The sequence below is a fragment of the Pezoporus occidentalis genome, unplaced genomic scaffold (assembly GCF_034315485.1).
Source record: "Pezoporus occidentalis ecotype Australia unplaced genomic scaffold, CSIRO_AGI_Poc_V1 ctg16, whole genome shotgun sequence".
Classification (NCBI taxonomy): domain Eukaryota; kingdom Metazoa; phylum Chordata; class Aves; order Psittaciformes; family Psittacidae; genus Pezoporus; species Pezoporus occidentalis.
In genome coordinates, this window is record NW_026913425.1 from 6,107,819 (window position 1) to 6,116,002 (window position 8,184).

General features: G+C 44.4%; 1 protein-coding gene across 2 annotated transcripts in view; it reads right to left on the minus strand.

Moving 5' to 3' along the window:
- The window catches only part of TNPO1 (transportin 1), a 78,300-nt gene extending 73,873 nt beyond the window's left edge, over window positions 1-4,427 (minus strand). Inside the window, exon 1 of one of the 2 annotated variants that reach the window (XR_009963550.1) lies at window positions 4,286-4,427. The gene's annotated coding sequence lies outside the window, so the exon portion shown is untranslated. The remainder of the gene's footprint in view (window positions 1-4,285) is intronic. The other variant, XM_062612470.1, reaches the window with a different exon arrangement.
- Window positions 4,428-8,184: the final 3,757 nt, after the last annotated feature.

An 8,184-nucleotide genomic window follows, 5' to 3' on the forward strand; every position in this document is an offset into this window, starting at 1 on the left:
ACTATCATGTTTTATTTGTGAAAACAGCAACTCAGATTATCAATAACTCACAGGCAAAGTTTCAAAACTTCTGTCGTAGTACAAACCCAACTTGTATGACCGCAGATAATTAAGGATAGTTATTTATTGTAAAGGGTATACTCTTTCTCCAAAGCTTAAAGAAATGTGTGGTAAAGAAGTTTTAAATAATACTTATGTCCAATTAAATCTGAATTACTTTTGAATTTAGAAACATCTGGAAATACATTTATCCAAAGCAAGACCTGCAATGGGATCCTGAAAAGCACAGCAACTTCTGCCTTTTTTTTTGAGAAACAGAGGGAGAGTCCCATGCCAGTGGAGCTGAGGTTATCAAAGCCTCACTATGACCCATTAGCCTCATTACCTAGCATAAAAATAACAAAGCAAGTGCAGTAATCTCAATGTCTGCTGCTTCTCAATGTCACTTGCCAACATAAAAATCCATATTCTAAAAAGGGAAATGATTAAACCACACAACTTTGTATATTCTATTTTTTTTTTTCTCCAAGAGAAACCTACCTCACCTTTGAAACACATTGTACAGCAATTTAAAAAAAGACTGAACTTGTGGTTGTTACATGCAAGACTAACTTTTTTTTTTTAATAGAATTCCTTTTTCAGTATCATCTTTTCCAACCCACATTATATAAGACTGTAAATGGAAGTAGCAAACAAAACAAAGCATACCTTGAACTGTAAACTGCACATAACAGAAGCTCTGACTACTGCCAATTGTTCTTCATTTAATTTCTATTTGATATTTTAATTCTGTGCAATCACTGAAAAAAATAACAGAATCACTAGAACAGCCAGTGCCTAACCTAAAATATGCTTCCTTGCTAAACTAAAGACATATTAATGTCATGAATCGTAAAATACATTACGAGTACTCATTGGCTCAGAGAACCAATAGGGTTCTCTTTTGGGAGAACAGGGAATTCTCCAGAAGCAGAGAATTGTGTGAAATAATAGTGTGTTACCCAGATTTTAGTGGAGAAACAGAAGACAACTACAGAAAGTCTTCTACAGACAGGAGGATGATTTTGGAAGGGAAGGTGTCTGAAGAAATTTCAGAAAATTACTGAAATAAAATAAAAAATGTTGAAAGATTTTAAGATAAGCAGATATCCAAAGATGTGGTATACAAATACACACATACTACCACTAGTGTATACACTTCTATGTTAGAATCATGAAGACTAATTTAGCTTAAACATGTCTATATATCAATTCAGAAAACCCTGTGCAAAGAAATTTATTTTAATTTAATGTTGGATTATGGAGGTTTTTTGACTGATTTGGCTTCTTTGGTATAAAAAGCAGATCTGTGCTTGCGTCTCTGGTGAGAATTACTCTTGCTTCTCCACACTTGTCTGCAACTGGCTTTCCTTGTTTCTCTATAAAAGAGGTGGCCAAACTGTAGTGCACATATCACTTGTGTCTGCTTCCATGATATGTTCAATGCTGAACTGAGCCACAGCTTAGCGGTCTCACTGTTTTTATACAGGCAGCCCAGTAATTGCCTCCTAGGTCCTGTAAAACCTGCATGAACACAGTTAAGAACGACTGCAGCCACCACCTGCATTCAGCAATAATGAATAACTGTGCTGCCCCAAGGCAGACTTGCACTTCTGGTTCAGGATATAGGAAAAAGACCAAGAAATGGTGAAGTAGGAAGAACAGGATTAAGGAAATAACATGCTCACAGGGAAGCTAAGTTTCCACTTTGTTTTTGTTGTGAATGAAGATCCATCATTTGAGTGTGTGCAAGAGAAAGGATGTGGCTAAAGTCTGAAATTGCACTAAACTTCTGTGGGTGCACGAGTGGATAGGGAAGTTTAAGTGTGAGGATTAGACTACAATCCTAGCTTGGAAGACAGGAACATGCAGTTGGAAAGCTAAGAGAAGAGCCATAGATGAGGCTCTGGCTTTGTATGGTTAGAAAAGCACATGAACTGAATGCCAGATGTTACTGAAGATAATCATATACGCACTTACTTAGGTTTGGAAACCCCTGCTCTGTGCCACCTCACCATCATTTTTGTAAGTGTCCCCTTTTGGGGTTCTAATATAGTAACAGTTGTCTTGTATCTTTGTACCTATTCATCTATTATCTATTTTCTATTCTCTGACAAAAACATTTTGTCTTGCCTTTCCCTCTTGTCTGTATATTTAGTATTGATCTATTTTTTAAATTAATGCACTTAGTGGCATGCTCAACATAAGTAGCACATTTTGAATGTTTAAAGGTATCTCACAATGGCTTACAGAAAATGCTCTACAAAAATAATTATTTAATAGAAGAATAATGTAAGAGTAAAGGAAAGTTTTATTTAAACGTAAATCTTATTTGATTTTATGCCTTACTTCAGATTTGACTCACACACATATATACAAACTCAAATTTCAGAAGCACTCAGTACCCCACAAATTAGCAGGGTATCTTTTAAATTTCACTCTGGAGTCTGGTTTGGGAAAGAAAACCTCCTAGAGGCTAAAAGTGACATTTGAAAGTTTATTTCATAATGTAGTACTAAAAGATGCCATATTTCATGGCATCCCTGTGTACATGCATAAAAGGATTATTATGTGAGAGGTGTCCCTGCCCATGGGCAGAGGGGTTGGAACCAGATGATCTTAAAGTCCTTTCCAGCCCTATGATTCCACGATTATGTGCACTGTTTTATCATGTATATGATGCTCACATACATAAACCAAAAAACACTGAGTCTACACAAATAAGTATCAATATTTAAAAACCCCAACAAACACCTCTGTATGAATCGCATAGTATACCTATATATCTTTTTATGTATAATGTCTATAAATACATTAAAAAGATATATTTATATAAGTATAGTAATAGAATACTGTTAGTATTAGGTTGGAAGGGATTTTTAGAATTATTGGGTGGAACCTTTCTTGACAAACGCAGTCTATACAAGATGACCCTGTATCCAACCATAAACATGATCCTTAGTCAATATTCAGTCTAACCAGAGCTTTGCTCCTTTAAAAGTCAATAAACTGCCTTCTTAATCCTATCTTTGCAGGATCATAATTATCCTTTTATATTACATTGCTCTGAGCAGAAGCTAGCTAGATGTCGAAGAAAAGCATTCTAAAGTAAGTCTGATCATATAGAAACTATTCTCCCCAGTTGTAGGCACCTTTCCTCCATCCTCCCACGTGTAACTCAAAAATAACAACAGTTCACACAGCAGATGCAGAATGAGAACCTATGGGCTCAGTTTCCAATTCTGCCAAAGGCTTCTTATATGATCTTGGGCATGTGATTATTTTTTCTGTTCAGTTACTCATGTACAGAGGGGACATGTTCAACGAGTGGTACAAGGATTGAACAGCACCTATGAGGTATACACTAAATACTGCTTATGTATGCAAGAAGGCAAGCAAACAAGTTATGAAGCTGTGGTGGCCAGAATACATTGCAGAACAGCCCTCACAGTCGGAGGCTCTCTCAGGTCCTGAGCAGAAGTTAAAGTGAAAGGAATTATCTTCACAGAAAGGAGATGGAAATCTTACAGACTAATCAAGCCATTTTTTTCAACCCAAGAAGCATTCCTGCCCTTTGTACAGTCACCCCGCGAAAGCTGTACAATTTCCAGTGGTTATTACCACTAGGCGTCTAACTCAACAACTTCCCTAAGCAAACAAACAACGGTACAAGACAAACACGAGATTTCTCTTCTAGTATTTCGTAGAGGAAAAAAAATAAAATCCCACCTAGCCGAACAGCAGAGACCCACGTACTCCAGCAAACAAGGCAGGAAACACGGCCACGTTCCTATATTCCGAGGCGACTTTCACTTTTCGGCTCGCTGCAACCCCCGAGTTTATAGCCCTGCTGCGGAGAAGGCACCAGGCGTAGCAAAGGAGGAGCCGGGGCAGAGGATTAGAAAGGGAGAATTTGCCCAGCCCTCAGGTCCCGGCCGCCCCTCAGGCGGCGGCCACCCCCGTCCGGACCACCAATCATCTATTCATCCACCCACCCGTCCATCAATTCATCCATGCACCGACACGAAGCAACAGAGGCCACGGCAACTGCCGGAGGGGCCGAGTCACCGCGCGCCCGGACGCCGCAGCTCCCCAGCCAGCGCAGAGGCCCCTGGCGCCGGCCGGACCCGCGTCGATGGGGGCCCCGGCGGCGGCTGCAGCCCCGGCCCGGCATCCCACTCACGAGGCGGCGGCGGCTGCCGGAGATGGGACGTCCCAGCCCGCCCCTCTCAGCCCGGGCACCTACCCACACCATCACCAGAACGCGGCGGCAGGGGAGTGGCGAGCCAAGGCGCAAAGCAGCCCGTCCTCTCCCGCCACAGCTCCACACCCGCTCCGGCCCCTGAAATGGCTGAACAAAGGGAACCTCGCTCCGCCGCCGCCGCCTCTCCGATTGGCAGGGGGGAGCGCGGCGGGGCGGGGCCCGGCGGGCGTGGGCGCCACTGCCCGATCACCCTGGCAACGGCGGTCGGTCCGGGCTGCGGCCTGTGGCGGCGGATGTGATGGAGCCGTCAGTGAAATGGCCGCCCGGCCCCACCCAGCCTGTGGCTGCGCACACCGCCTACCCCGGGATCGCACACAGGGGAGCGCCTCGGCCTGCCGGCTCCCGGCGGCTCTCCGCCGCAGGCGCAGACAAGCCGGCTTCGTGTCCGGGCACGGCCCGCAGTGATTCCCCTGGGGACGGGTTCATGCTCAGATGCACCCTTTCTCCAGACCCGCCATCACCTCCCTCAGACGCAAATGCGAAAGGCCACCAGCCCCTCGGGCAGCACTCACCCCCTCTGCGGAGCTCTCTTTCCTCTTCGACAGCGCCTGTCTCTCTGACACACCGGCACTAAATGGACTTCTCACAGGCGCCCTCCCCTCTGGGCCCTGCAGGGCTAGCGAGGCTGGGCTTCTCTCCCCACACCCCCACTACCCCCCCGTGCCAGCAGCAGCAGAGAGCCGCAGCAGCTTCACAGGGGGTGTCAGACGCATGTGTCAAAAATCATAGAAATGAAAAATGAGGCTAAGGGCAAGAAAGCAAAAGTACAGCACCCTCGATTTCATCTTGAGTAGGCAACAGAAGTGCACAGCCAGGGCCCTCCTGGACTTCTCTGGGGGTGAACGGGTTGAGAACAGCCCTGAGGAGGACTTGGTTACTGGTGGATGAAAAATTGGACATGATCTGGAAATGTGCATTGCAGTCCAGAAAGCCCATCTTGTCTTGCACTGCATCACAAAGTGTGGGCAGTAGGTCGAGGGAGCTGATTCTCCCTATCTACTCTGCTCTCATGGCACCTTACGTGGAGTACTGTGTTCAGCTCTGGGGTCCTCAGTATAGGAAAGACATGGACCTGTTGGATATGGTCTAGAGGAGTCCACAAAGATGATCAGAGGGACGGAATCCTATGAAGACAGGCTGAAAGAGTTGGGCTTGTTCAGCCTGGAGAAGAGAAGGCTTTGGGGAAACCTTACTGTGGCCTTTCAATACTTAAAGGGGGCTTATAAGAAAGATGGAGACAGACTTTTTGCCAGAGTCTGTACTGTAGGGACAGAACAAGGGGCAATGGTTTTAAGGTAGTTTAAGATTGATATAAGGAAAGCATTTTTTATGGTGAGGGTGGTTTTTATGGTGACGAAGTTGCCCAAGGAAGTTGTGCGTGCCCCATCACTGCAAGTGTTTGAAGGTTAGGCTGGACAGAGCTTTGAGCAAACATCTAATGGAGAGTGTCCTAGTTAATTTTTGAAGATCCCTTCCAACTCAAACCATATTGCGGTTCTATGATTCTATTACTTGTGTAGCCAGCTTTTGTGGCAAGAAGACAACTGAACATTCAGGTATGGGTACCCAACAGGTTACATTGGTAACCTGTCCTGGGTTCAGCAGTAGCAGTCATTTTTCTTCTTCTTAGTAGCTGGTGCAGTGCTGTGGTTTTGACTTTCAGCCTGGGAACAGTGCTGATAACACCAGTGTTTTTAGTTGTTGCTCAGTAACGTTTACTCTGACCAAGGACTTCCTCAGTCTCATGCTCTGCCAAGGAGCAGGGGAAGCTGGGAGGAAGCAGGAACAGGACACCTGACCCAAACTAGCCAAAGGGGTATTCCATACCACAGCACATCATGCCCAGTATATAAACTGGAGCAGTTACCCAGAAGGGCTGGATCTCTGCTCAGGTTGGGCTGGGTATCGGTCAGTGGGTGGTGAGTGGTTGTATTCTCTTTCCTTGTTATTTCCCTTATCATTATTATTATTGGTGGCAGCAGCAGTGGTTTGTGTTATGCCTTAGTTATTAAACTGTTCTCATCTCAACCCGTGGGAGTTACATTCTTTCAATTCTCCTCCCCATCCCTCCAGGAGTGGGGGGAGGAAGAAGTGGGGGGGAGCAAGCGAGTGGCAGCGTGATTCTGAATTACCAGCTGGGCTTAAACCACGACATAATCTCTACTTGCACCATAATCTTGCCTCCTTGACTGCAAGCAGTAGGTACTCTTTTATTAAACAACTATCACGGTTTAAGACCAGCCAGCAGCCAAGTACTACGCAGCCACTTGCTCACTCCCTGCCAGTCCCCTGTGGGATGAGCAGGAGAATTAGAAAAAAAAGGTAAAAACCTGTGGGTTGAGATAAGAACAATATAATAACTGAAATATAACAACAACAACAATACTAATAAAAAAAAATAGGGACAGAAAGGAAGGAATAAACCCTTCCCCCCTGAAAAAAAAAAAAATATATATATATATACTATATATACAGCATAATTGCTCATCACTCACTGACTGGTGCCGAGCTTCCAAGCTTGTCCCCTGGAAGCAATCTGTGCCTCCTGACCAGCTCCCCCTGTTTATACACTGGGCATGAAGTGCTGTGGTATGGAATACCCCTATGGCTGGTTTGCGTCAGTTGTCCTGTCTCTGCGTCCTGCTGGCTTCTTATACCCCTCCTCACTGGCACAGCCTGAGAGACTGGGAAGTCCTTGATCAGAGTAAGCATTACTTAGCAACAACTAAAACATCTGTGTGTTATCAGCACTGTTCTCACACTAAAGTGAAAACACAGCACTGCACCAGCTAATAGGAAGAAAATTTACTATTTCATCAAAGCCAGGACAGCACTGAAAGCTAAACATTTTCATCCAATTTCTAAAGCTTAGAAAAGCACAGTCTTGTGACAGACTCTGAGTTGGTAACTTTGCTTATGTCTCCCTTGTGCATCTCATGCTCCTAGGGACACACAGTCTTCTTTCAGGCGCTCTCCTTATCCAGAGGATCCTCTCTGTCTGCCTCTTAGACAGGTACATGCCCCTCCCGTCCTCCCCTCCACCCCAGCATACTACCAAGATTTCACAACAATTGAAATCTCTTGAGCGTCTTCCATAAAGTGAGCTGCTTTCGCAGCTACTTGTCTGAGTCATCACAATCATGTTGCTGTGCTACATCAGCCCTAACATTTTGCAAGGCTACTTCCAAATAAATAAAAAACCAGTATATTTTAAGGTCATTTTCTTATGCTCATTGCTGGAGAGGAAGGCTTGAAAACGCAACTGTGTGTGTCTGAATACCAGAAGTTTATACTGATAACAAGTCCATCATCTCTTTTTCCAACACTTGAGCCAATTTCATTTTCATGGGACATTTCTCACAGCTCGCGAGAAATGTCCCATGGATCTATGGGTGCATTCCTTGTAAAGTTGCAAGTACTTACACTTACGTACTATGTCTAGATCTTGTGCTGAAAGATCTACATGGGCACATGCCAAAGGATGCTTCCTCCTGTAGAAAGGCCTACCCTCAAAGTTCAATTAAATACCTGATATTTTTTCAAATACTATTTTACTGCATAGTTTTCAGAGAAATTGTATTGCAGACACTGACTGTATTAGGTACACTACACTGATGTATAGCTTAATACTTACACCTGCAAAAATTACTGTATATCCACAATTTCACAATAAAACCCAACCTCTCAGCTAACATGAAAGTAGGTATGTGGGGCTGTGTCTTCCAGTTCAGACTTCCCAAGTACAGACATAAGTCCTATAGCTTGCCTCCAGCCTTGGGAATCTACATGCCAGCCACAGCTACAGCAGGCAAGATGCCGTAGTGATAGGATGCAAATGTGTTAGTTGCAATTCCTGATACCAGGGAAAATAACATAAGAGC